We start from the raw sequence: 22,630 nt of genomic DNA, 5'->3' as shown, positions 1-22,630 counted from the left end.
TTGCACAATGTCAAGCACTATGTTTTCTGTAAAATTAGCAAAATAAAGTACTAGTACCTGTAGTAGAATGCTGATGAACAACCGCACACAGAGTGAATGGCAAATTACAAAAGCATGAAAATCTAGAGAGTTCTTAAATACTGTATATTAGACTGGTACCGAAACCAGTTTTTCTTCACATGCTTTCACCTTGATTTTGAGTAAAATATTAGGTATACTTTGGAGTCTACACCGTGTTCCAAATTATTATGCAAATTATATTTTTCTCGGATTTTCCTAAATGGTCGGTGCAAATGACAGTCTAATAAAAGTCATCACCCGTTAGATTATACATCGAATTTTATTGAAGAAACCTCCCAACGATAACAGCATAATCTCCAAAATGAAAAAAACCTCAAAATACACTGTTCCAAATTATTAGACACAGTAGAATTTCTAAACATTTGATATGTTTTAAAGGGAACCTGTCACCCCGAAAATCGCGGGTGAAGTAAGCCCACCGGCATCAGGGGCTTATCTACAGCATTCTGTAATGCTGTAGATAAGCCCCCAATGTTACCTGAAAGAGGAGAAAAAGACGTTAGATTATACTCACCCAGGGGTGGTCCCGCTGCTGGTCCGGTCGGATGGGCGTCTCTGGTCCGCTGCGGCGCCTCCCATCTTCATTCCAAGACGTCCTCTTCTGATCTTCAGCCACAGCTCCGGCGCAGGCGTACTTTGCCCTGTTGAGGGCAGAGCAAAGTACTGCAGTGCGCAGGCACCGGGCCTCTCTGACCTTTCCGGCGCCTGCGCACTGCAGTACTTTGTTCTGCCCTCAACAGGGCAGACAAAGTATGCCTGTGCCAGAGCCGTGGCTGAAGATCAGAAGAGGACGTCTTGGAATGAAGATGGGAGGCGCCACAGCGGACCAGAGACGCCCATCCGACCGGACCAGCAGCGGGACCGCCCCTGGGTGAGTATAATCTAACGTCTTTTTCTCCTCTTTCAGGTAACATCGGGGACTTATCTACAGTATTATAGAATGCTGTAGATAAGCCCCTGATGCCGGTGGGCTTACCTCACCCGCGATTTTCGGGGTGACAGGTTCCCATTAAAGAACTGAAAATGCTCATTTGTGGAATCTGCAGCATTATTAGGTCACATTCACTGAACAAAAAGCTATTTAACTCCAAAACATCCTAACATGCCAAGTTACATGTTAACATAAGACCCCTTCTTTGATATCACCTTCACAATTCTTGCATCCATTGAACTTGTGAGTTTTTGGAGAGTTTCTGCTTGTATTTATTTGCATGAAGTCAGAATAGCCTCCCATAGCCGCTGTTTTGATGTAAACTGACTCCCACCCTCATAGATCTTTTGCTTGATGATACTCCAAAGGTTCTCTGTATGGTTGAAGTCTGGGGAAGATGGTGGCCACATCATGAGTTTATCTCCTTTTATGCCCACAGCAGTCAATGACTCAGAGGTATTCTTTGCAGCATGAGATGGTGCATTGTCATGCATGAAGATGATTTTGCTCCTGAAGGCACGTTTCTGCTTTTAGACCATGGAAGAAAGTTGTCAGTCAGAAACTCTATATACTTTGCAGAGGTCATTTACACATTTTCAAGAACCTTAAAGGGCCCTCCGAGCTGTTTCCCCATGATTCCGGCCCAAAACATGACTTCTCCACCTCCTTGCTGACATTGCAGCCTTGTTGGGACATGGTGGCCATCCACCAACCATCCACTACTCCATCCATCTGGACCATCCAGGGTTGCTCGACACTCATCAGTAAACAAGACTGTTTGAAAATTAGACTTCATGTATATCTGGGCCCACTGCAACCGTTTCTGCTTGTGTACACTGTTTAGGGGTGGCCGAATAGCAGGTTTATGAACCAAAGCAAGCCTTTGGCCAGGATCACACTACAGCGAGATACTGCCGAGTCTCGCTGGTTAAAAGCAAGCTCTGGCACCGGCACTCCAGAGCGGAGCGTGCAGCTCCATGTATTGCTATGCGGCCGCACGCTCCGCTCTGGAGTGCCGGTGCCAGAGCTTGGTTTTAACCAGCGAGACTCGGCCGTATCTCGCTGTGTCTGATCATGGCCTTTGAAGGATCCTACACCTTGAGGTTCGAGGGACTCCAGAGGCACCAGCAGCTTCAAATATCTGTTTGCTGGTTTGTAATGGCTTTTTAGCAGCTGCTCTCTTAATCCTGGCAGAAACCTTCCTCATTATGCCTTTATCACCACGAACACGTCTGTGCTCAAAATCAGCCACAAATCTCTTAACAGTACGATGATCACGCTTAAGTTTTTGGGAAATATCTCATGTTTTCATCCCTTGACCAAGGCATTGCACTATTTGATGCTTTTCGGCAGCAGAGAGAACCTTATTCTTTCCCATGTTACTTGAAAACTGTGGCCTGCTTAATAATGTGGAACATAATTGTTAAGTAGTTTTACTTTAATTAGAGTCACCTGGAAAACTAATTATCACATGTGTTTAACCCCTTTACCCCCAAGGGTGGTTTGCATGTTATGGACCAGGCCAATTTTTACAATTCTGACAACTGTCCCTTTATGAGGTTATAACTCTGGAAGACTTCAACGGATCCCGGTGATTCTGACAATGTTTTCTCGTGACATATTGTACTTCATGATAGTGGTAAAATTTATTTGATATTATCTGCGTTTATTTGTGAAAAAAATGGAAATTTGGCGAAAATTTTGAAAATTTCGCAATTTTCCAACTTTTAATTTTTGTGTAATTAAATCACAGAGATACGTCACACAAAATACTTAATAAGTAACATTTCCCACATGTCTACGTTACATCAGCACAATTTTGGAACCAAAATATTTTTGTTAGGGAGTTATAAGGAATATAGAACCAATATCAAAGTGAACATAACGCAATGATAACAAAATTAATAAAGTATAATTTTATTGAAAAAATAAATAAAAATAAAAAATACACAAAGGAAAAACAACCTACAATACTACACAAAATTATAAATACTATATTGAATGAGGAGACCAGATCCACATAGTCTAAGAGATACTAGAAAAAAACATAACCCTCCAAAGTGCAAAAATTGATGGCACCAGATCATCTTTACACTGGTACTAGTATTTTTCCAGAGTTTTATGCACTTGTTTGGCCTAGGCTAGACCACTTACTATGTATGCATATGCACTTTATTGAGGTAGATGGCCTATCTGGTGCCATCTATTTTTGCACTTTGGAGGGTTATGTTTTTTTTCTAGTATCTCTTAGACTATGTGGATCTAGTCTCCTCATTCAATATATTCTTTATAATTTTGTGTAGTATTGTAGGTTGTTTTTACTTTGTGTATTTTTTATTTTTATTTATTTTTTCAATAAAATTATACTTTTTTTTATTAATTTTGTTATCTTTGCTTTATGTTCACTTTGATATTGGTTCTATATTTGATGGTGGACATTAATTCACTAGTGTGAATTTTGTTGTGTAAGGGAGTTATAAGGGTTAAATTTGACCAGCAATTTCTCATTTTTACAACACCATTTTGTGTTAGGGACCACATCTCATTTGAAGTCATTTTGAGGGGTCTATATGATAGAAAATACCCAAGTGTGACACCATTTTAAAAACTGCACCCCTCAAGGTTCTCAAAACCACATTCAAGAAGTTTATTGACCCTTCAGGTGTTTCACAGGAATTTTTGGAATGTTTAAATAAAAATGAACATTTAACTTTTTTACACAAAAAATTTACTTCAGCTCCAATTTGTTTTATTTTACCAAGGGTAACAGGAGAAAATGGACCCCAAAAGTTGTTGTACAATTTGTCCTGAGTACGACGATACCCAATAAGTGGAGGTAAACCACTGTTTGGGCACATGACAGAGCTCGGAAGCGAAGGAGCGCCATTTGACTTTTCAATGCAAAATTGACTGGAATTGAGATGGGACGCCATGTTGCGTTTGGAGAGCCACTGATGTGCCTAAACATTGAAACCCCCCACAAGTGACACCATTTTGGAAAATAGACCCCCTAAGGAACTTATCTAGAGGTGTGGTGAGCACTTTGACCCACCAAGTGCTTCACAGAAGTTTATAATGCAGAACCGTAAAAATAAAAATCATTTTTTTTCACAAAAAATCTTTTCGCCCCCAATTTTTTATTTTCCCAATGGTAAGAGAAGAAATTGGACCACAAAAGTTGTTGCACAATTTGTCCTGAGTACTCTGATACCCCATATGTGGGGGTAAACCACTGTTTGGGCGCATGGGAGAGCTCGGAAGGGAAGGAGCGCCGTTTGACTTTTCAATGCAAAATTGACAGGAATTGAAATGGGACGCCATGTTGCATTTGGAGAGCCACTGATGTGCCTAAACATTGAAACCCCCCACAATTGACACCATTTTGGAAAGTAGACCCCCTAAGGAACTTAGATGTGTGGTGAGCACTTTGACCCACCAAGAGCTTCAGAGAAGTTTATAATGCAGAGCCGTAAAAATAAAACAAAAGTTGTTGTGTAATTTGTCCTGAGTGCGCTGATACCCTATATGTGGGGGGAGGAACCATCGTTTGGGCGCATGGGAGGGCTCGGAAGGGAAGGAGTGCCAGACTTAGATGGAATGGTCTGCAGGCGTCACATTGCGTTTGCAGAGCCCCTAATGTACCTAAACAGTAGAAACCCCCCACAAGTGACCCCATATTGGAAACTAGACCCCCCCACGAACTTATCTAGATGTGTTGTGAGAACTTTGAGCCCCCAAGTGTTTCACTACAGTTTATAACGCAGAGCTGTGAAAATAAAAAATCTTTTTTTTTCCCACAAAAATTATTTTTTAGCCCCCAGTTTTGTATTTTCCCAAGGGTAACAGGAGAAATTGGACCCCAAAAGTTGTTGTCCAATTTGTCCTGAGTACGCTGATACCCCATATGTTGGGGTAAACTCCTGTTTGGGCACATGGGAGAGCTCGGAAGGGAAGGAGCACTGTTTTACTTTTTCAACGCAGAATTGGCTGGAATTGAGATCGGACGCCAAGTCGCGTTTGGAGAGCCCCTGATGTGTCTAAACAGTGGAAACCCCACAATTATAACTGAAACCCTAATCCAAACACACCCCTAACCCTAATTCCAACGGTAACCCTAACCACACCTCTAATCCAGACACACCACAAACCCTAATCCCAACCCTATTTCCAACCGTAAATGTAATCCAAACTCTAACCCTAACTGTAGCCTTAACACTAACTGTAGCCTTAACCCTAACCCTAGCCCTAACCCTAGCCCTAACCCTAACCCTAGCCCTAATGGGAAAATGGAAATAAATACATTTTTAAAATTTTTTAATTTTTCCCTAAGGGGATGATGAAGGGGGGTTTGATTTACTTTTATAGCGGGTTTTTTAGCGAATTTTTATGATTGGCAGCCGTCACACACTGAAAGACGCTTTTTATTGCAAAAAATATTTTTTGTGTTACGACATTTTGAGAGCTATAATGTTTCCATATTTGAGTCCACAAAGTCATGTGAGGTCTTGTTTTTTGCGGGACGAGTTGTCGTTTTCACTGGTAACATTTTCGGGCATGTGACATTTTTTGATCGCTTTTTATTCCGATTTTTGTGAGGCAGAATGACCAAAAACCAGCTATTCATGAATTTCTTTTGGGGGAGGCGTTTATACCATTCTGTGTTTGATAAAGCAGTTTTATTCTTCGGGTCAGAACGATTACAGTGATACCTCATTTATATCATTTTTTTATGTTTTGGCGCTTTTATACGATAAAAACTATTTTATAGAAAAAATAATTATTTTTGCATCGCTTTATTCTGAGGACTATAACTTTTTTATTTTTTTGCTGATGATGCTGTGTGGCGGCTTGTTTTTTGCGGGACAAGATGATGCTTTGAGTGGTACCATGGTTATCCGTCTTTTTGATCGTGTGTTATTCCACTTTTTGTTCGGCGGTATGATAATAAAGCGTTGTTTTTTGCCTTGTTTTTTTTTTTTCTTACGGTGTTTACTGAAGGGGTTAACTACTGGGCCAGTTTTATAGGTCGGGTCGTTACGGACGCGGCGATAATAAATATGTGTACTTTTATTGTTTTTTTTAATTCAGATAAAGAAATGTATTTATGGGAATAATATTTTTTTTTTTTTTTTCATTATTCAGGGTTTTGTTTTTTTTCTTACACATTTGGAAATTTTTTTTTTTTACTTTTTTACTTTGTCCCAGGGGGGAACATCACAGATTGGTGATCTGACAGTTTGCACAGCACTCTCAGATCACCGATCTGTCTCAGAGCCCTGCAGGCTTACCAAGCGCCTGCTCTGAGCAGGCCCATGGTAAGCTACCTCCCTCCCTGCAGGACCCGGATGCCGCGGCCATCTTGGATCTGGGCCTGGAGCATGGAGGGAGGTAGGAGACCCTCGCAGCAACGCGATCACATCGCGTTGCTGCGGGGGTCTCAGGGAAACCCGCAGGGAGCCCCCTCCCTGCGCGATGCTTCCCTGCACCGCCGGCACACCGCGATCATGTTTAATCGCGGTGTGTCGGGGGTTAATGTGCCGGGGGCGGTCCGTGACCGCTCCTGGCACATAGTGCCGGATGTCAGCTGCGATAGGTAGTTGACACCCGGCCGCAATCGGCCGCGCTCCCCCCGAGAGCGCGGCCGATCGCCCTGGACGTACTATTCCGTCTTTGGGAAGTAGGGCCCACCCCACATGGACGGAATAGTAAGTCCATTGGCAGAAAGGGGTTAAGATTGATTTCAGTGATTCATTGAGCCCTGAGACACAATACAATCTATGAGTTTATTTGAAAAACAAAACAATTAAATCTTTATGACACTTAAATAAATCTATAAGACACCCCCATAACTAACCATAAAGTCAAATGTAATAAATAGTCCTTTATTTGAAGAAAAAAAAAAAACTCCACGACCCAATTTTACCAATTTATTCCACAAAAATAAAAAAGCAAAGTTATACTCACCTTTCCGGCGATAATCCATTAATGTGTTATGATAAGGTAATTCTGTACCACAATGGACATAGAAGTCAGAGCACATACAGTGATCTGACAATAACCCAAAAACATAGAACGAGCTCTGAGAGGTGGGAACTCTGCTGACCGCAATCCCTAATCCTCTCCAACCACACTAGAGGCAGCCGTGGATTGCACCTAACGCTATGCAACTCGGCACAGCCTGAGAAAGTAGCTAGCCTGAAGATAGAAAATAAGCCTACCTTGCCTCAGAGAAATACCCCAAAGGAAAATGCAGCCCCACATATAATGACTGTGAGTTAAGATGAAAAGACAAACGTAGAGATGAAATAGATTTAGCAAAGTGAGGCCCGACTTTCTGAACAGAGCGAGGATAGGAAAGGTAACTTTGCGGTCAACACAAAACCCTACAAAAAACCACGCAAAGGGGGCAAAAAGACCCTCCGTACCGAACTAACGACACGGAGGTACACCCTCTGCGTCCCAGAGCTTCCAGCAAGCAAAAAACAACAAATAAGCAAGCTGGACAGAAAAAAAAACAGCAAACAAAATAGCAAAAGCGGAACTTAGCTATGCAGAGCAGCAGGCCACAGGAACGATCCAGGAGGAAACAGGTCCAATACTAGAACATTGACTGGAGGCCAGGATCAAAGAACTAGGTGGAGTTAAATAGAGAAGCACCTAACGACTTCACCACATCACCTGAGGAAAGAAACTCAGAAGCCACAGTACCACTCTCCTCCACCAACGGAAGCTCACAGAGAGAATCAGCCGAAGTACCACTTGTGACCACAGGAGGGAGCTCTTCCACAGAATTTACAACAGTACCCCCCCCTTAAGGAGGGGTCACCGAACCCTCACCAGAGCCCCCAGGACGACCAGGATGAGCCATATGAAAGGCACGAACAAGATCGGGAGCATGGACATCAGAGGCAAAGACCCAGGAATTATCTTCCTGAGCATAACCCTTCCACTTAACCAGATACTGGAGTTTCCGTCTTGAAACACGAGAATCCAAAATCTTCTCCACAATATACTCCAACTCCCCCTCCACCAAAACCGGGGCAGGAGGATCAACAGATGGAACCATAGGTGCCACGTATCTCCGCAACAATGAATACGTTATGTATGGAAAAAGAATCTGGAAGGGTCAGACGAAAAGACACAGGGTTAAGAACCTCAGAAATCCCATACGGACCAATGAAACGAGGTTTAAACTTAGGAGAGGAAACCTTCATAGGAATATGACGAGAAGATAACCAAACCAAATCCCCAACACGAAGTCGGGGACCCACACAGCGTCTGCGATTAGCGAAACGTTGAGCCTTCTCCTGGGACAAGGTCAAATTGTCCACTACATGAGTCCAAATCTGCTGCAACCTGTCCACCACAGTATCCACACCAGGACAGTCCAAAGACTCAACCTGCCCTGAAGAGAAACGAGGATGGAACCCAGAGTTGCAGAAAAACGGCGAAACCAAGGTAGCCGAGCTGGCCCGATTATTAAGGGCGAACTCAGCCAAAGGCAAAAAGGACACCCAGTCATCCTGATCAGCAGAAACAAAGCATCTCAGATATGTTTCCAAGGTCTGATTGGTTCGTTCGGTCTGGCCATTAGTCTGAGGATGGAAAGCCGAGGAAAAAGACAAGTCAATGCCCATCCTAGCACAAAAGGCTCGCCAAAACCTCGAAACAAACTGGGAACCTCTGTCAGAAACGATATTCTCTGGAATGCCATGTAAACAAACCACATGCTGGAAGAACAATGGCACCAAATCAGAGGAGGAAGGTAATTTAGACAAGGGTACCAAATGGACCATCTTAGAGAAGCGATCACAGACCACCCAAATGACTGACATCTTTTGAGAGGCGGGAAGATCTGAAATAAAATCCATAGAGATATGTGTCCAAGGCCTCTTCGGGACCGGCAAGGGCAAAAGCAACCCACTGGCACGAGAACAGCAGGGCTTAGCCCGAGCACAAATCCCACAGGACGCACGCACATCCCGCGACAGGCGGCCACCAAAAGGATCTAGCCACTAACTCTCTGGTACCAAAGATTCCAGGATGACCAGCCAACACCGAACAATGAACCTCAGAGATAACTTTATTGGTCCACCTATCAGGGACAAACAGTCTCTCCGCTGGACAACGATCAGGTTTATTAGCCTGAAATTTTTGCAGCACTCGCCGCAAATCAGGGGAGATGGCAGACACAATTACTCCCTCTTTGAGAATACCCGCCGGCTCAGATAAACCCGGAGAGTCGGGCACAAAACTCCTAGACAGAGCATCCGCCTTCACATTTTTAGAGCCCGGAAGGTACGAAATCACAAAGTCAAAACGGGCAAAAAACAGCGACCAACGAGCCTGTCTAGGATTCAACCGCTTGGCAGACTCGAGATAAGTCAAGTTCTTATGATCAGTCAAGACCACCACGCGATGCTTAGCTCCTTCAAGCCAATGACGCCACTCCTCGAATGCCCACTTCATGGCCAGCAACTCTCGATTACCAACATCATAATTTCGCTCAGCAGGCAAAAACTTCCTGGAAAAGAAGGCGCATGGTTTCATCACCGAGCAATCAGAACTTCTCTGCGACAAAACAGCCCCTGCTCCAATCTCAGAAGCATCAACCTCGACCTGGAATGGAAGCGAAACATCTGGTTGACACAACACAGGGGCAGAAGAAAAACGACGCTTCAACTCTTGAAAAGCTTCCACAGCAGCAGAAGACCAATTGACCACATCAGCACCCTTCTTGGTCAAATCGGTCATGGGTTTAGCAATACTAGAAAAATTGCAGATGAAGCAACGATAAAAATTAGCAAAGCCCAGGAACTTTTGCAGACTTTTCAGAGATGTTGGCTGAGTCCAATCATGGATGGCTTGGACCTTAACAGGATCCATCTCGATAGTAGACGGGGAAAAGATGAACCCCAAAAATGAAACCTTCTGAACACCAAAGAGACACTTTGATCCCTTCACAAACAAAGAATTAGCACGCAGGACCTGAAATACCGTTCTGACCTGCTTCACATGAGACTCCCAATCATCCGAGAAGATCAAAATGTCATCCAAGTACACAATCAGGAATTTATCCAGGTACTCTCGAAAGATGTCATGCACAAAGGACTGAAACACTGATGGAGCATTGTCAAGTCCGAAAGGCATTACTAGATACTCAAAATGGCCCTCGGGCGTATTAAATGCAGTTTTCCATTCATCACCTCGCTTAATACGCACAAGATTATACGCACCACGAAGATCTATCTTGGTGAACCAACTAGCCCCCTTAATCCGAGCAAACAAATCAGATAACAACGGCAAGGGGTACTGAAATTTAACCGTGATCTTATTTAGAAGGCGGTAATCTATACAAGGTCTCAGCGAACCATCCTTCTTGGCCACAAAAAAGAACCCTGCTCCTAATGGCGACGATGACGGGCGAATATGCCCCTTCTCCAAGGACTCCTTCACATAACTCCGCATAGCGGCGTGCTCAGGCACAGATAAATTAAACAGTCGACCTTTTGGGAATTTACTACCAGGAATCAAATCGATAGCACAATCACAATCCCTATGCGGAGGTAGGGTATGGGACTTGGGCTCATCAAATACATCCCGGTAATCAGACAAGAACTCTGGAACCTCAGAAGGGGTGGATGACGAAATAGACAGAAATGGGACATCACCATGTACCCCCTGACAACCCCAGCTGGACACAGACATGGATTTCCAATCTAATACTGGATTATGGACTTGTAGCCATGGCAACCCCATGCAGATTATGCAACACCAGAAAGCGAATAACCTCCTGATGTGCAGGAGCCATGCACATGGTCAGCTGGGTCCAGTACTGAGGCTTACTCTTGGCCAAAGGCGTAGCATCAATTCCTCTCAATGAAATAGGACACTGCAAGGGCTCCAAGAAAAACCCACAACGCCTAGCATACTCCAAGTCCATCAAATTCAGAGCAGCGCCTGAGTCCACAAATGCCATAACAGAATATGATGACAAAGAGCAGATCAAGGTAACAGACAAAAGAAATTTTGACTGTACCGTACCAATGGTGGCAGACCTAGCGAACCGCTTAGTGCGCTTAGGACAATCAGAGATGGCATGAGTGGAATCACCACAGTAGAAACACAGCCCATTCAGACGTCTGTGTTCTTGCCGTTCAACTCTGGTCAAAGTCCTATCGCACTGCATAGGCTCAGGTTTATGCTCAGATAATACCGCCAAATGGTGCACAGATTTACGCTCACGCAAGCGTCGACCGATCTGAATGGCCAAAGACATAGACTCATTCAGACCAGCAGGCATAGGAAATCCCACCATGACATCCTTAAGGGCTTCAGAGAGACCCTTTCTGAAAATAGCTGCAAGCGCACCTTCATTCCATTGAGTGAGTACGGACCACTTTCTAAATTTCTGACAATATACCTCTATCTCATCCTGACCCTGACACAGAGTCAGGAAATTTTTCTCTGCCTGATCCACTGAATTAGGTTCATCGTACAGCAATCGAAGCGCCAGGAAAAACGCATCGATATTACTTAATGCAGGATCTCCTGACGCAAGAGAAAATGCCCAGTCCTGAGGGTCGCCACGTAAAAAAGAAATAATGATCCTAACTTGTTGAACTGGGTCACCAGAGGAGCGAGGTTTCAAAGCCAGAAATAGTTTACAATTATTTTTGAAACTCAGGAATTTAGTTCTATCTCCAAAAAACAAATCAGGAATAGGAATAATTGGTTCTAACATAGAATTCTGAACCACAAAGTCTTGAATATTTTGTACTCTTGCCGTGAGCTGATCCACACATGAAGACAGACCTTTAATGTCCATCGCTACACCTGTGTCCTGAATCACCCAAATGTCTAGGGGAAAAAAAAGGCAAAACACAGTGCAGAGAAAAAAAAATGGTCTCAGAACTTCTTTTTTCCCTCTATTGAGAATCATTAGTACTTTGGGCCTCCAGTACTGTTATGATAAGGTAATTCAGTACCACAATGGACATAGAAGTCAGAGCACATACAGTGATCTGACAATAACCCAAAAACATAGAACGAGCTCTGAGATGTGGGAACTCTGCTGACCGCAATCCCTAATCCTCTCCAACCACACTAGAGGCAGCCGTGGATTGCGCCTAACGCTCCTTATGCAACTCGGCACAGCCTGAGAAACTAGCTTGCCTGAAGATAGAAAATAAGCCTACCTTGCCTCAGAAAAATACCCCAAAAGAAAAGGCAGCCCCACATATAATGACTGTGAGTTAAGATGAAAAGACAAACGTAGAGATGAAATAGATTTAGCAAAGTGAGGCCCGACTTTCTGAACAGAGCGAGGATAGGAAAGGTAACTTTGCGGTCAACACAAAACCCTACATAAAACCACGCAAAGGGGGCAAAAAGACCCTCCGTACAGAACTAACGACACGGAGGTACACCCTCTGCGTCCCAGAGCTTCCAGCAAGCAAAAAAACAACAAATAAGCAAGCTGGACAGAAAAAAAACAGCAAACAAAATAGCAAAAGCGGAACTTAGCTATGCAGAGCAGCAGGCCACAGGAACGATCCAGGAGGAAACAGGTCCAATACTAGAACATTGACTGGAGGCCAGGATCAAAGCACTAGGTGGAGTTAAATAGAGAAGCACCTAACGACTTCACCACATCACCTGAGGAAGGAAACTCAGAAGCCGCAGTACCACTCTCCTCCACCAACGGAAGCTCACAGAGAGAATCAGCCGAAGTACCACTTGTGACCACAGGAGGGAGCTCTGCCACAGAATTCACAACATAATGGCTGTGTCACATGATGAACTGCATGGTTTGGTGAGTGGTCACATCAGTGATGCGACCTCTCACCACACCAGCCAAAACACACTGATCGTGAGAACGCAGCTGCGCGTTACTGGCAGTGACACCATTAAGATTACTGTCGGTCACTGCAGCCACATTCTCACGCTCAGCTCAGTGTCTCCCGGATGGCGTGGTGATAGGTCACATCACTGATGTGACTGCTCTTCAAACCATCCAGATCATCGTAGGACTTAACTTTTTAATTTTATATCCAAATAGACATATGAGGGATTGTTTTTTGCAGTACAAGTTGTACAACACTATTCATTTTACCACACAGTGTACTGGAAAATGGGGGAAAAAAGCTCCAAATGGGGAAAATTGTGAAAAAGATGCAACTCTGACATTGTGTTTGGGGAACTGATTTTACTGTGTACATTTTGTGGTAAAAAATAACCTTACATTATGATTCTCCTCATCTGTTCGATTATGGCGATACCAAACATGTCCAGTATTTTTATTATTATAGTGATGAAAAAAATTAGACATTTTGAAAAAAAAATTGGGGGCAGGGGGGGGTTGTTTTGCCATCTTCTGAGACCCATAACTTTGCAATTTTTCTGTCAATGGACAGATGTGAGAGCTTACGTTTTTGTAGAGTGAGACAATATTTTTATTTATATCATATTGGGATAGATATGATGTTTGATATCTTGTTCAAGTTTTTTTTTGTGAAACTGCAGTTTTTTTTTTTTTTTTGCTTACGGTTTTACCAATCAGGTTAATTATTTTTATATTTTTACATATCAGATTTTTCTGATAGAAGATTGTAACAGTAACACGCAGCCATGACCTCAACATACATCCACTACTGACTTGCGATGTCGTAAAGGGGTTAAAAACAAAACCTTTTAAAAAAAACTTATATAATAAATGTACACCTGTATGACATTTTACAAGCTTTAAAAAATGAAAAAAAAAAATGTGTGAATGAGCTTTAAAAAGGTGTGTGGTTTTTGATGCTTCACAGCGAATTGTAACTGAGCTGGATGTTTTGAAACGGCTGCATACAAACAAACATGTCATTTTGTAAGCTTCATAAAATTCATAATGTGTTTGCGTAGTTTTGCGTGTATGTAAAGCGCTGCGGAATAACATAGCACTATATAAGCAAAGCATAATTTATAACTGGAGTCTGAATAACAATTCACATTTATAATTATAATATTTGTCCAATATTTTGCCGACTCCTCAAAGGGGTTGTACCCTTTCAGGCAATCTTCGTCCCAGCTCAGATTGGTAGAAAAGAAAACAACAAAAACCAAAGAACTAACGCAAGACCTAAAACAATTGCTATGCTGGCGTCGTTTTTTCTTAATATATGGACATGATTTGGGCTATTAGGCACATAGTAAATAACGCCTTTAGCACACCTGATTGTTGACCCATCACCGTATGGGGTCCGGATTGGCCCTGGCAGTGAGGTCATTTGCCCCTATTAGAGCTTTTCTGCAAAGGGCACCTTTAAATGCAGGATACATGGTCTTTGGCGAGACGCCAATCGGTCATTTGCCTAGGTCACTATTCTAACATCCCCCTTTTTTTTTTTCCTTTTTTTTCTTTTTCCTTTATCTCTGGCGTGGATGCCATACAAGTATTTATTAGTTAATAAACATTTTCTTTTGGAGGGGATGTTTTGAAGTGTGAACCTATAAAAACCTGTATGACCAAGTGACTGACATTCTGTACGTATATTTTCTGGCGTTGATGCCCTTGTACATGTCCTATTTCCTTACTCTGGCAAAGACGCCCCTCTTTATATTTATGTCTTTGTCTGGCGGTGATGCCAGTAGGTTATTAAACCTTTATTTGTAACTCACTGAAATTTTTTTGCATCGACCTAATCGCTCAGTATGATTATTCTGAGCCTGGGAAGAGTTACTAGACTTTGAGGGGCGTTCTATATGAGCTCCTAAAATTTGGCAAAAATAACAAATTGCTTTATATGCACGTTTTTGGTTGGTGGTGATGCCATTAAGTCACCAAATCTGCTCTTGTATCTGAGCCACATAATATTCTATAATGCTCAGTGTATGGTGAGGTGCAAGAATATCAACCTGTCTATATTTAGATTTCTATCTGGCGGGGATGCCATTAAGCCACTTAAACCTGCATCTATAACTCATTGATGTGTACAGTTATCGAAACTAGGTACCCAGATTGATCTGAGTCCGATAAGTGCATTTTTTATTTTTACTTGGGTGATCTCTATGGTATTCTGTGCATGATACCCTATATTCAAGCTATTTGGCTGTATCATATAATAGAGATTTCCTATATGTGTACTCTGTAATATTTTTTTTTTTTTTTCCTTTCTGAGTACACTATGGGTACCTATAATTTACTGATACTTTTGCAGCACTACTATAGACTATAAGTAGTGTTGCAGTATCAAATATTGCCTATGATATATTTCTATATCTGATATACTACTGTTCATATACTTTCTAGCTCACATTATATGCCAGAGTTCATAAATGCCAGCTGAATTGAGCTATCTACACACTTGAAGCCAGCATTTAGCAGCACTAATATTTTATTTCACTTGTTTTTCTTTTTTGTTGTTGTTGTGTTTGTGGTGTATTTTTTGGTGGTGGCTTTTTTTGAGGGATTCCTTTTTAGGGACTTCAGGGACAGTCTACGTTGAGCGGGGGCGCCATATCGTATCCCAGGGTGCCAACCTCCGCTGTCAGGAAGGGCATTCAATAGGGATAGGCACGTCTATCTTCCCTAGTCCTTTCCTGTATACTTTTATTGCTATTTACTTTTTTCTGGTATTAAAATATTTTTTGTATACCAGAGACCCTGTTTTCCCGTAGGATCCCTCCTACTGGTCTTTATGATATTTTTGCTTTCTAGTTTTTAATTATTATATTAAAATTTACTGTTTTAGGTCTTGCGTTAGTTCTTTGGTTTTTGCTCTTATAATACTGGACCTCGGTTATTTCTGTTCTGGTTTTCCTAGAAAAGAAAACAACACACTTTATACTGACCATCATCCGGTCCACTGGTCATTCTCCATTGCTCCTTGTGGTGTCTGGCATTGGCTGCGCCAACGTCATGTCGAAAGTGCGGCAGCCAATTGGTGAGCTCAGTGACTCTGAGCAAAGCATTCTGATTACTCTGGCCAAGCTGCTGAGCTCATTGATTTCATAAGGGTAACAGGAGAAATTGCACCAGACACCAATACCCCATATGTGGAAGGAAAACTACTGCTTGAGAGCACGGCAGGGCTCAGAAAGGAATGCAGACTTTGATGGAATTGTGTGCGGGTGTCATGTCGTGTTTGGAGAGCCCCTGGGGTGCCTAAACAGTGGAAACCCCCCACAACTGACCCCATTTTGGAAACTAGACCCTCAAAGAATTTATCTAGACGTGTGGTGAGCTCCTTGAATGCCCAGGAGCTTCACAGAATATCACAATGTTGGTCTGTAAAAATGTAAAAACTTTCTATTCGCCACGACAGCACCCACTAGAGAGAGAGGGGATCCGCCCCTAGGAACGGGAAACCTACAGAGAGATAAAAGGGGCGGCCCCCCTTCGCTCATCAGTTGGTTTCCTGTTCCTAGAAGGGAACCCACAGAGAAGATTCTATGGTGTTACTGTAGAAGAGGAAGACCCGCCTGGATGCCGCTGTGCGTCTCTGCTGAGCGACAGGGGCTCCAGAGCGGGTGGACAGAGTCGGGGATTCCTGTTGGCTCCCCCCTCATCTGCTGCGGCCGACTGCGGGGCCTGAAGTTTAACAACGATCCCTCTGTTGGGAGATCGTTGTTTGGGACGGCCGAGAGAGCGACATGTACCTGGTGCGTCCCGGTCCGGGGTCAGGTAAGAGTGCCCTCCGGATGATGAGGTGGTGTGTCGGCTTCTTCCCGGTCCCTTGTTATCATGCGGACCGGGTGCGGGTTCTGGAATCTGCCGGCAAGGCGCAGAGACGCCGGCGCGTGCGCAGTAAGCCGGAATCCGGATGTAGTCCCCTGAGGTCAGGGTTGCATTTCCGGGGGAACCGCCATATTGGATTCTCTGGCGGTTCCATTGCCCTGACGCCGGACTTCTGTGAGTAAAAAAAAAAAAAAAAAAAAGGGGATGCAGCGGAGGAAAGGGCGTGTACAGGGAGTTACTGCACTATAAATTTGAGTTAGTAGTGCAGTCAGTGTGCCATTATGTCGTCCCAAGAGGAGGTCGGTGTGCACCCTATGGAAGAGCCACTAGTACCCAGTGGTGAAGCCAGGAAAAGGAGTAGTGGACACTCTAAAATAAGTGACTCCACTGACAAATCAGGAAGGAAGTCATCCCGTTGTACATCCCAAACTAAGGCAACCCCGCAGCCGGTATAAAAAAAATACGCTGGGTGAGTGTATATATAGCTTCACTGAAGCTTATATTGATTCCTTTGCTTATATTGTTCCTAGGCAAAGAGGACGGGGAAGATCAAGCACAAACAATGTGCTATATGTACCGAACCCCTGCCTGACTGCTATCTTAAGTCTGTGTCAGGCTTGTATAGATAACACCTTGCGGCAGGAGGAGTCGGTTAAGATGAATGAGATACGGCTTATAATTCGGGAAGAACTTCAGTCGTTGGGAGGTGGTTCTTCCGTAAATATTGAAAAAAGAAGTAGAAGAGTATCCTCACCTAAAGCTGACACGTCAGCAGAGAGTGGGGAGGTCGACTCAGATGTCTCTCAGCTGTCCAATTCTTCAGAGGAAGAAAACTTTGTCTGTTTTCCAACTGATGGTATAAACAACTTAGTTAAGTCAGTGAGGAATACGATGGGGTTATCTGAGTCAAAAGAACCCCAAACGCCACAGGAAGTCATGTTCGCTGGTCTTTCTCAGCGGAGAGGCCACGTATTTCTGGTATACCAGGCCATAAAGGACCTCGTTAAGAAAGAATGGAGTAGAGGTCAAAAGGGGTTTGTGCCAATATCCTGTAAGAGACGATACCCCTTCGATGACGAGGATTTGAATGCCTGGGCTAAAATACCAAAGGTTGATGCGGCGGTTGCGTCTACATCTCGCCGTTTCTCCCTACCCGTGGAGGATGCAGGTTCTTTATCAGATCCCATGGATCGAAAATCAGACGCACTTCTTAAGAAATCGTGGGAAGCCTGTGTCACGGCATTCAAGCCGGCAATCTCAGCCACGTGTACTAGCAGGTCTATGCTAGTCTGGCTGGAACAGCTGGATCAAAATATTAAAAGTGGCATATCCAGGGAGAAATTACGGGCATCTATTCCTTTGATTAAGGGTGCTGCTGCTTTTATATCGGATGCCTCAATTGATTCTCTCCGCCTCGCGGCCAGAACAGCTAATCTCTCCAATACGGCTCGGCGTGCATTATGGCTAAAAAACTGGAAGGGGGATGCCCAGTCTAGATCCAAATTGTGTGCCCTACCCTGTCAGGGTGAGTACCTCTTTGGAGCAGTCCTTGATGATATACTCACTAAGGCGGGTGAAAGGAAGAAAGGGTTTCCTAATCCCTTTATTCCGTCTTACAGAAGGGCGTTCAGGAAGCCACCATTCGGAAGGAGGGGAGGCTTCAGAGACAGATGGAATAATAAAGATTTCAAACAAAAAGGAAATTTGTTTAATAAACGCCCCTTCAAGCCAGCAGATAAATGCCATTGATTATATTTCTCCGGTGGGTGGAAGACTAAAACAATTTAGTCAACAATGGAAAGAAATAACGATTAATCCATGGGCTATTGAATTAATATCTTCAGGCCTCACATTAGACTTTATTAGAACGCCTCCGGATTCTTTCCTTCTTACCACCTTAAGATCCAGGCCTCAGCAAGAGGCACTTGAAACCGAAGTTAAATCCCTCCTACTCAAACAAGTCCTAGTGGAGGTTCCATCTTCCCAGATAGGGAGGGGATTTTACTCTCCCTTGTTTCTGATTAGTAAGCCGGATGGCTCTTTCAGAACTATAATTAATTTAAAAAAGCTGAATTCCTTTATAAGACCTAAAACATTTAAGATGGAATCCATTCGTTCAGCTATAAAAAATCTATTTCCAAACTGTTACATGGTAGTATTGGATCTTAAGGATGCTTATTACCATATTCCTATACATAATTTACACCAGCAATTTCTTCGGGTAGCAGTTTGTATAGAGGGGCAAATTCGTCATCTTCAATATAGGGAAATGCCCTTCGGGTTATCTATGGCCCCAAGGGTTTTTACTAAATTATTATTGGAAGTAATGTCTTTTTTACGGGTAAAGGATACTTTGGTCATTCCGTATTTAGATGACCTATTGATTGTAGGTAAAAACCCCCTACAGTGTGAGCAGAGGTTACGGGAGGTAGTGTTATCCTTACAATCCCTGGGCTGGCTGGTTAATTGGGAAAAATCTAGACTTCAGCCTGTAACGTGTCAGAAATTTCTTGGGCTCCTTCTGGATTCGGTTGACCAGATTTGTAAGCTGCCTGAGGATAAGAAGATTTCCATATTTGATAAAGTATCCTTAGCAATAAAAAAGCGTAGTATGTCACTAAGACAGGTTATGTCATTACTAGGTTCTCTAACATCATGCATTCCTGCGGTCCAGTTGGCGCAGTTCCATACTAGGCATCTACAAAAATTTGTATTGGAAGAGGACATTAAGAATAGAGGATGTCTGGATAAAACAGTTTTTCTAACGTCGGAAGTATTACACTCCCTTAAGTGGTGGTTGGATCAGGAAAATCTTTCAAAGGGGGTTCTATGGGTAATCACCCCTTCTAGTATAGTTACCACAGATGCTAGTCCTGAAGGCTGGGGGGCACATTTTCAGGATCAGTGGGTTCAGAATCATTGGTCCAGCTCAGAACTTAATAGTTCCTCGAATGTCAAAGAGTTGAGGGCTATATATTATTCCCTACTTCACTTTCTTCCTCAGCTCAGCGGCTCTCATACAAGAGTATTCTCCGACCACACCACTGCGGTGGCTTATCTGAACCATCAAGGAGGTAGGCGGTCAGACAAACTCAGGGAGGTGGCATCAGACATCATGGAGTTAGCCGAAGGTCATCTGCTATCCCTGTCAGCAATGCACATCAGAGGCACAGACAACTTTCGTGCCGATTTCCTCAGCCGTCACACTCTTCATCAGGGGGAATGGATGCTAAACAGAAAAATTTTCAAATTGATAACAGCTCGATGGCGTGTTCCTCAAATAGACTTGTTTGCCACAAGAGCCAACTGGCAGGTCAAGGTGTTTGCCTCTCTATGCAGAGAAGACAAGCCGGACATACTCGATGCCCTCCAGGTACCATGGACATTCGACCTGGCTTATGCTTTTCCCCCATGGAATCTATTGCCTATAGTAATAAGAAAGATAAGGGAGGAAGGCGCAAGAGTTCTATTAATAGCCCCATTCTGGCCCAAAAGGCCATGGTTCTCATGGCTGAGGGCGATGTCAGTGTCAGATCCATGGATTCTGCCTCAGTCCAAGGACTTGCTCTCTCAGGGTCCATTCCTCCATCCTCAGGCAAAGGGCATGAACTTAACTGCATGGAGTTTGAGAGGCGGTTACTAAATCTCAGGGGGTTTTCTAATGGGTTAATCGATACTCTTATGAAGAGTAGAAAACCTTCAGCTACCAGGATTTACGTTAGAATTTGGAGGAAATTTCTTCAGTTCCATACTACACAACTTTCCTCTGAAGTTCCTATATTTCCAATGTTAGAATTTCTACAAAAGGGTCTGGAATTAGGACTCTCCGTAAGCACTCTGAAGGTTCAGGTTTCAGCCTTAGGAGCTCTTTTCAATTATGACGTTGCGGGTAATAAATGGATATCCCGGTTTATATCTGCTTGTGAGAGATCGAGACCAATTAGCATACCACAGGTTCCTCAGTGGGATATATCTATAGTCCTAAATGCATTGACACAACCGCCTTTTGAGCCTCTCCATGCAGCCTCACTAAAAAATATTTCTTTGAAAGCTGTATTATTAGTGGCATTAGTTTCTGCTAGAAGAGTAAGTGATCTTCATGCATTATCTAAAGATCCTCCCTTAGCTGTGACATCAGATAGGATACTTTTGAAAACAGATCCTTGTTATCTCCCTAAGGTGGCCACCACTTTTCATAGATCCCAGGAGATCTTGTTACCTACATTTTATGAGAACCACTCAACTCCAGAAGAAGAAAGACTTCACACCCTAGATGTAAAAAGGACTGTCTTGGCCTATTTAGAGAGAACTAGGGACTGGAGGAAGAGTAGGGCTCTCTTTGTGTCTTTCCAGGATAACACCAAGGGTGCCAGAGTCACAAAGAACACATTATCTCGCTGGATCAGAGAGGCCATAATCTTGGCATATAAAGCTGGAGGAAGAGATCCTCCAATGCATATAGGAGCACACTCTACAAGAGCCTTGTCGACTTCCTGGGCAGAAAGGGCGAATGTGCCAATAGACCTTATATGTAAGCCTGCAACTTGGTCTTCACCTAATACCTTCTATAAGCATTATAGATTAGACCTATCTGCTGCTTCTGATCTAACCTTTGGGGTATCGGTCCTTGACTCAGTAAACCCACTCAATCTATAGTCTCTGTAATTCTCTCTAGTGGGTGTTGTCGTGGCGAATAGAAAATACCGGATTACTCACCGGTAATGCTCTTTTATAGAGCCCACGACAGCACCCATTCACATCCCTCCCTTTTCTTTATATAGTTGCACGTGGTGCTTTTTTGGTGAGGTGTAAATATTAGAAAGATGTAGCATAAGGTTGTAAATAATATATATATATATATATATATATATATATATATATATATATATATATATATACCTGAACCTGTTAACTAAAACCTGGCGGCGGTTCCTCCTATTCTCTGTAAAACAACTGAGGAGCGAGGGGGGGCCGCCCCTTTTATCTCTCTGTAGGTTTCCTGTTCCTAGGGGCTAATCCCCTCTCTCTCTAGTGGGTGCTGTCGTGAGCTCTATAAAAGAGCATTACCAGTGAGTAATCCGGTATTTTTTTCCCACAAAAGTGTTGTTTTAGCTCCATTTTTTTTTTTTCATTTTCACAAGAATAGTAGGAGAAATTGGAACCCAAAATTTGTTGTGCAATTTACCCTGAGTACGCAGATACCACAAATGTGGTCAAAAACTACTTTTGAGGCATAGTGCAAAGCTCAGAAAGGAAGAAGCACCAAATTGGAGTTCAGATTTTGGTGTAATGTTTGAGAGTGCCATGTCACATTGGCAGAGACCACGAGGTGCCAGAACAGAAGAAACCCCATACATCACCTCATATTACAGTGGCTTGCGAAAGTATTCGGCCCCCTGGAACTTTTCAACCTTTTCCCACATATCATGCTTCAAACATAAAGATACCAAATATAAATTTTTGGTTAAGAATCAACAACAAGTGGAACACAATTGTGAAGTTGAACGAAATTTATTGCTTAGTTTAAATTTTTGTGGAAATTCAAAAACTGAAATGTGGGGCGCGCAATATTATTCGGCCCCTTTAACTTAATATTTTGTTGCGCCACCTTTTGCTGCGATTACAGCTTCAAGTCACTTGGGGCATTTCTCTATCAGTTTGTACATCGATAGACTGAAATTCTTGCCCATTCTTCCTTGGCAAACAGCTCGAGCTCAGTGAGGTTTGATGGAGATCGTTTGTGAACAGCAGTTTTCAGCTCTTTCCGAAATTGGATTGAGGTCTGGACTTTGACTTGGCCATTCTAATAACGGGATATGTTTATTTGTGAACCATTCCATTGTAGATTTTGCTTTATGTTTTGGATCATTGTCTTGTTGGAAGCCAAATCTCCGTCC

The 22,630-nt window shown here is 43.1% G+C and overlaps 1 long non-coding RNA gene across 1 annotated transcript in view; it reads right to left on the bottom strand.

Annotated features, from left to right (window-relative positions):
- Positions 1–1,087: 1,087 nt before the first annotated feature.
- LOC138665187 (uncharacterized) overlaps positions 1,088–22,630 on the bottom strand; it is a 103,189-nt gene continuing 81,646 nt past the window's right edge. The window contains exon 5 of the long non-coding RNA XR_011318430.1: positions 1,088–1,539. This is a non-coding gene — a long non-coding RNA (uncharacterized lncRNA). The remainder of the gene's footprint in view (positions 1,540–22,630) is intronic.

The sequence above is a fragment of the Ranitomeya imitator genome, chromosome 2, assembly GCF_032444005.1.
Source record: "Ranitomeya imitator isolate aRanImi1 chromosome 2, aRanImi1.pri, whole genome shotgun sequence".
Classification (NCBI taxonomy): Eukaryota; Metazoa; Chordata; class Amphibia; order Anura; family Dendrobatidae; genus Ranitomeya; species Ranitomeya imitator.
The sequence above is the reverse complement of the archived record's forward strand: the minus strand, read 5'-3'. Positions and strand labels throughout refer to the sequence as shown.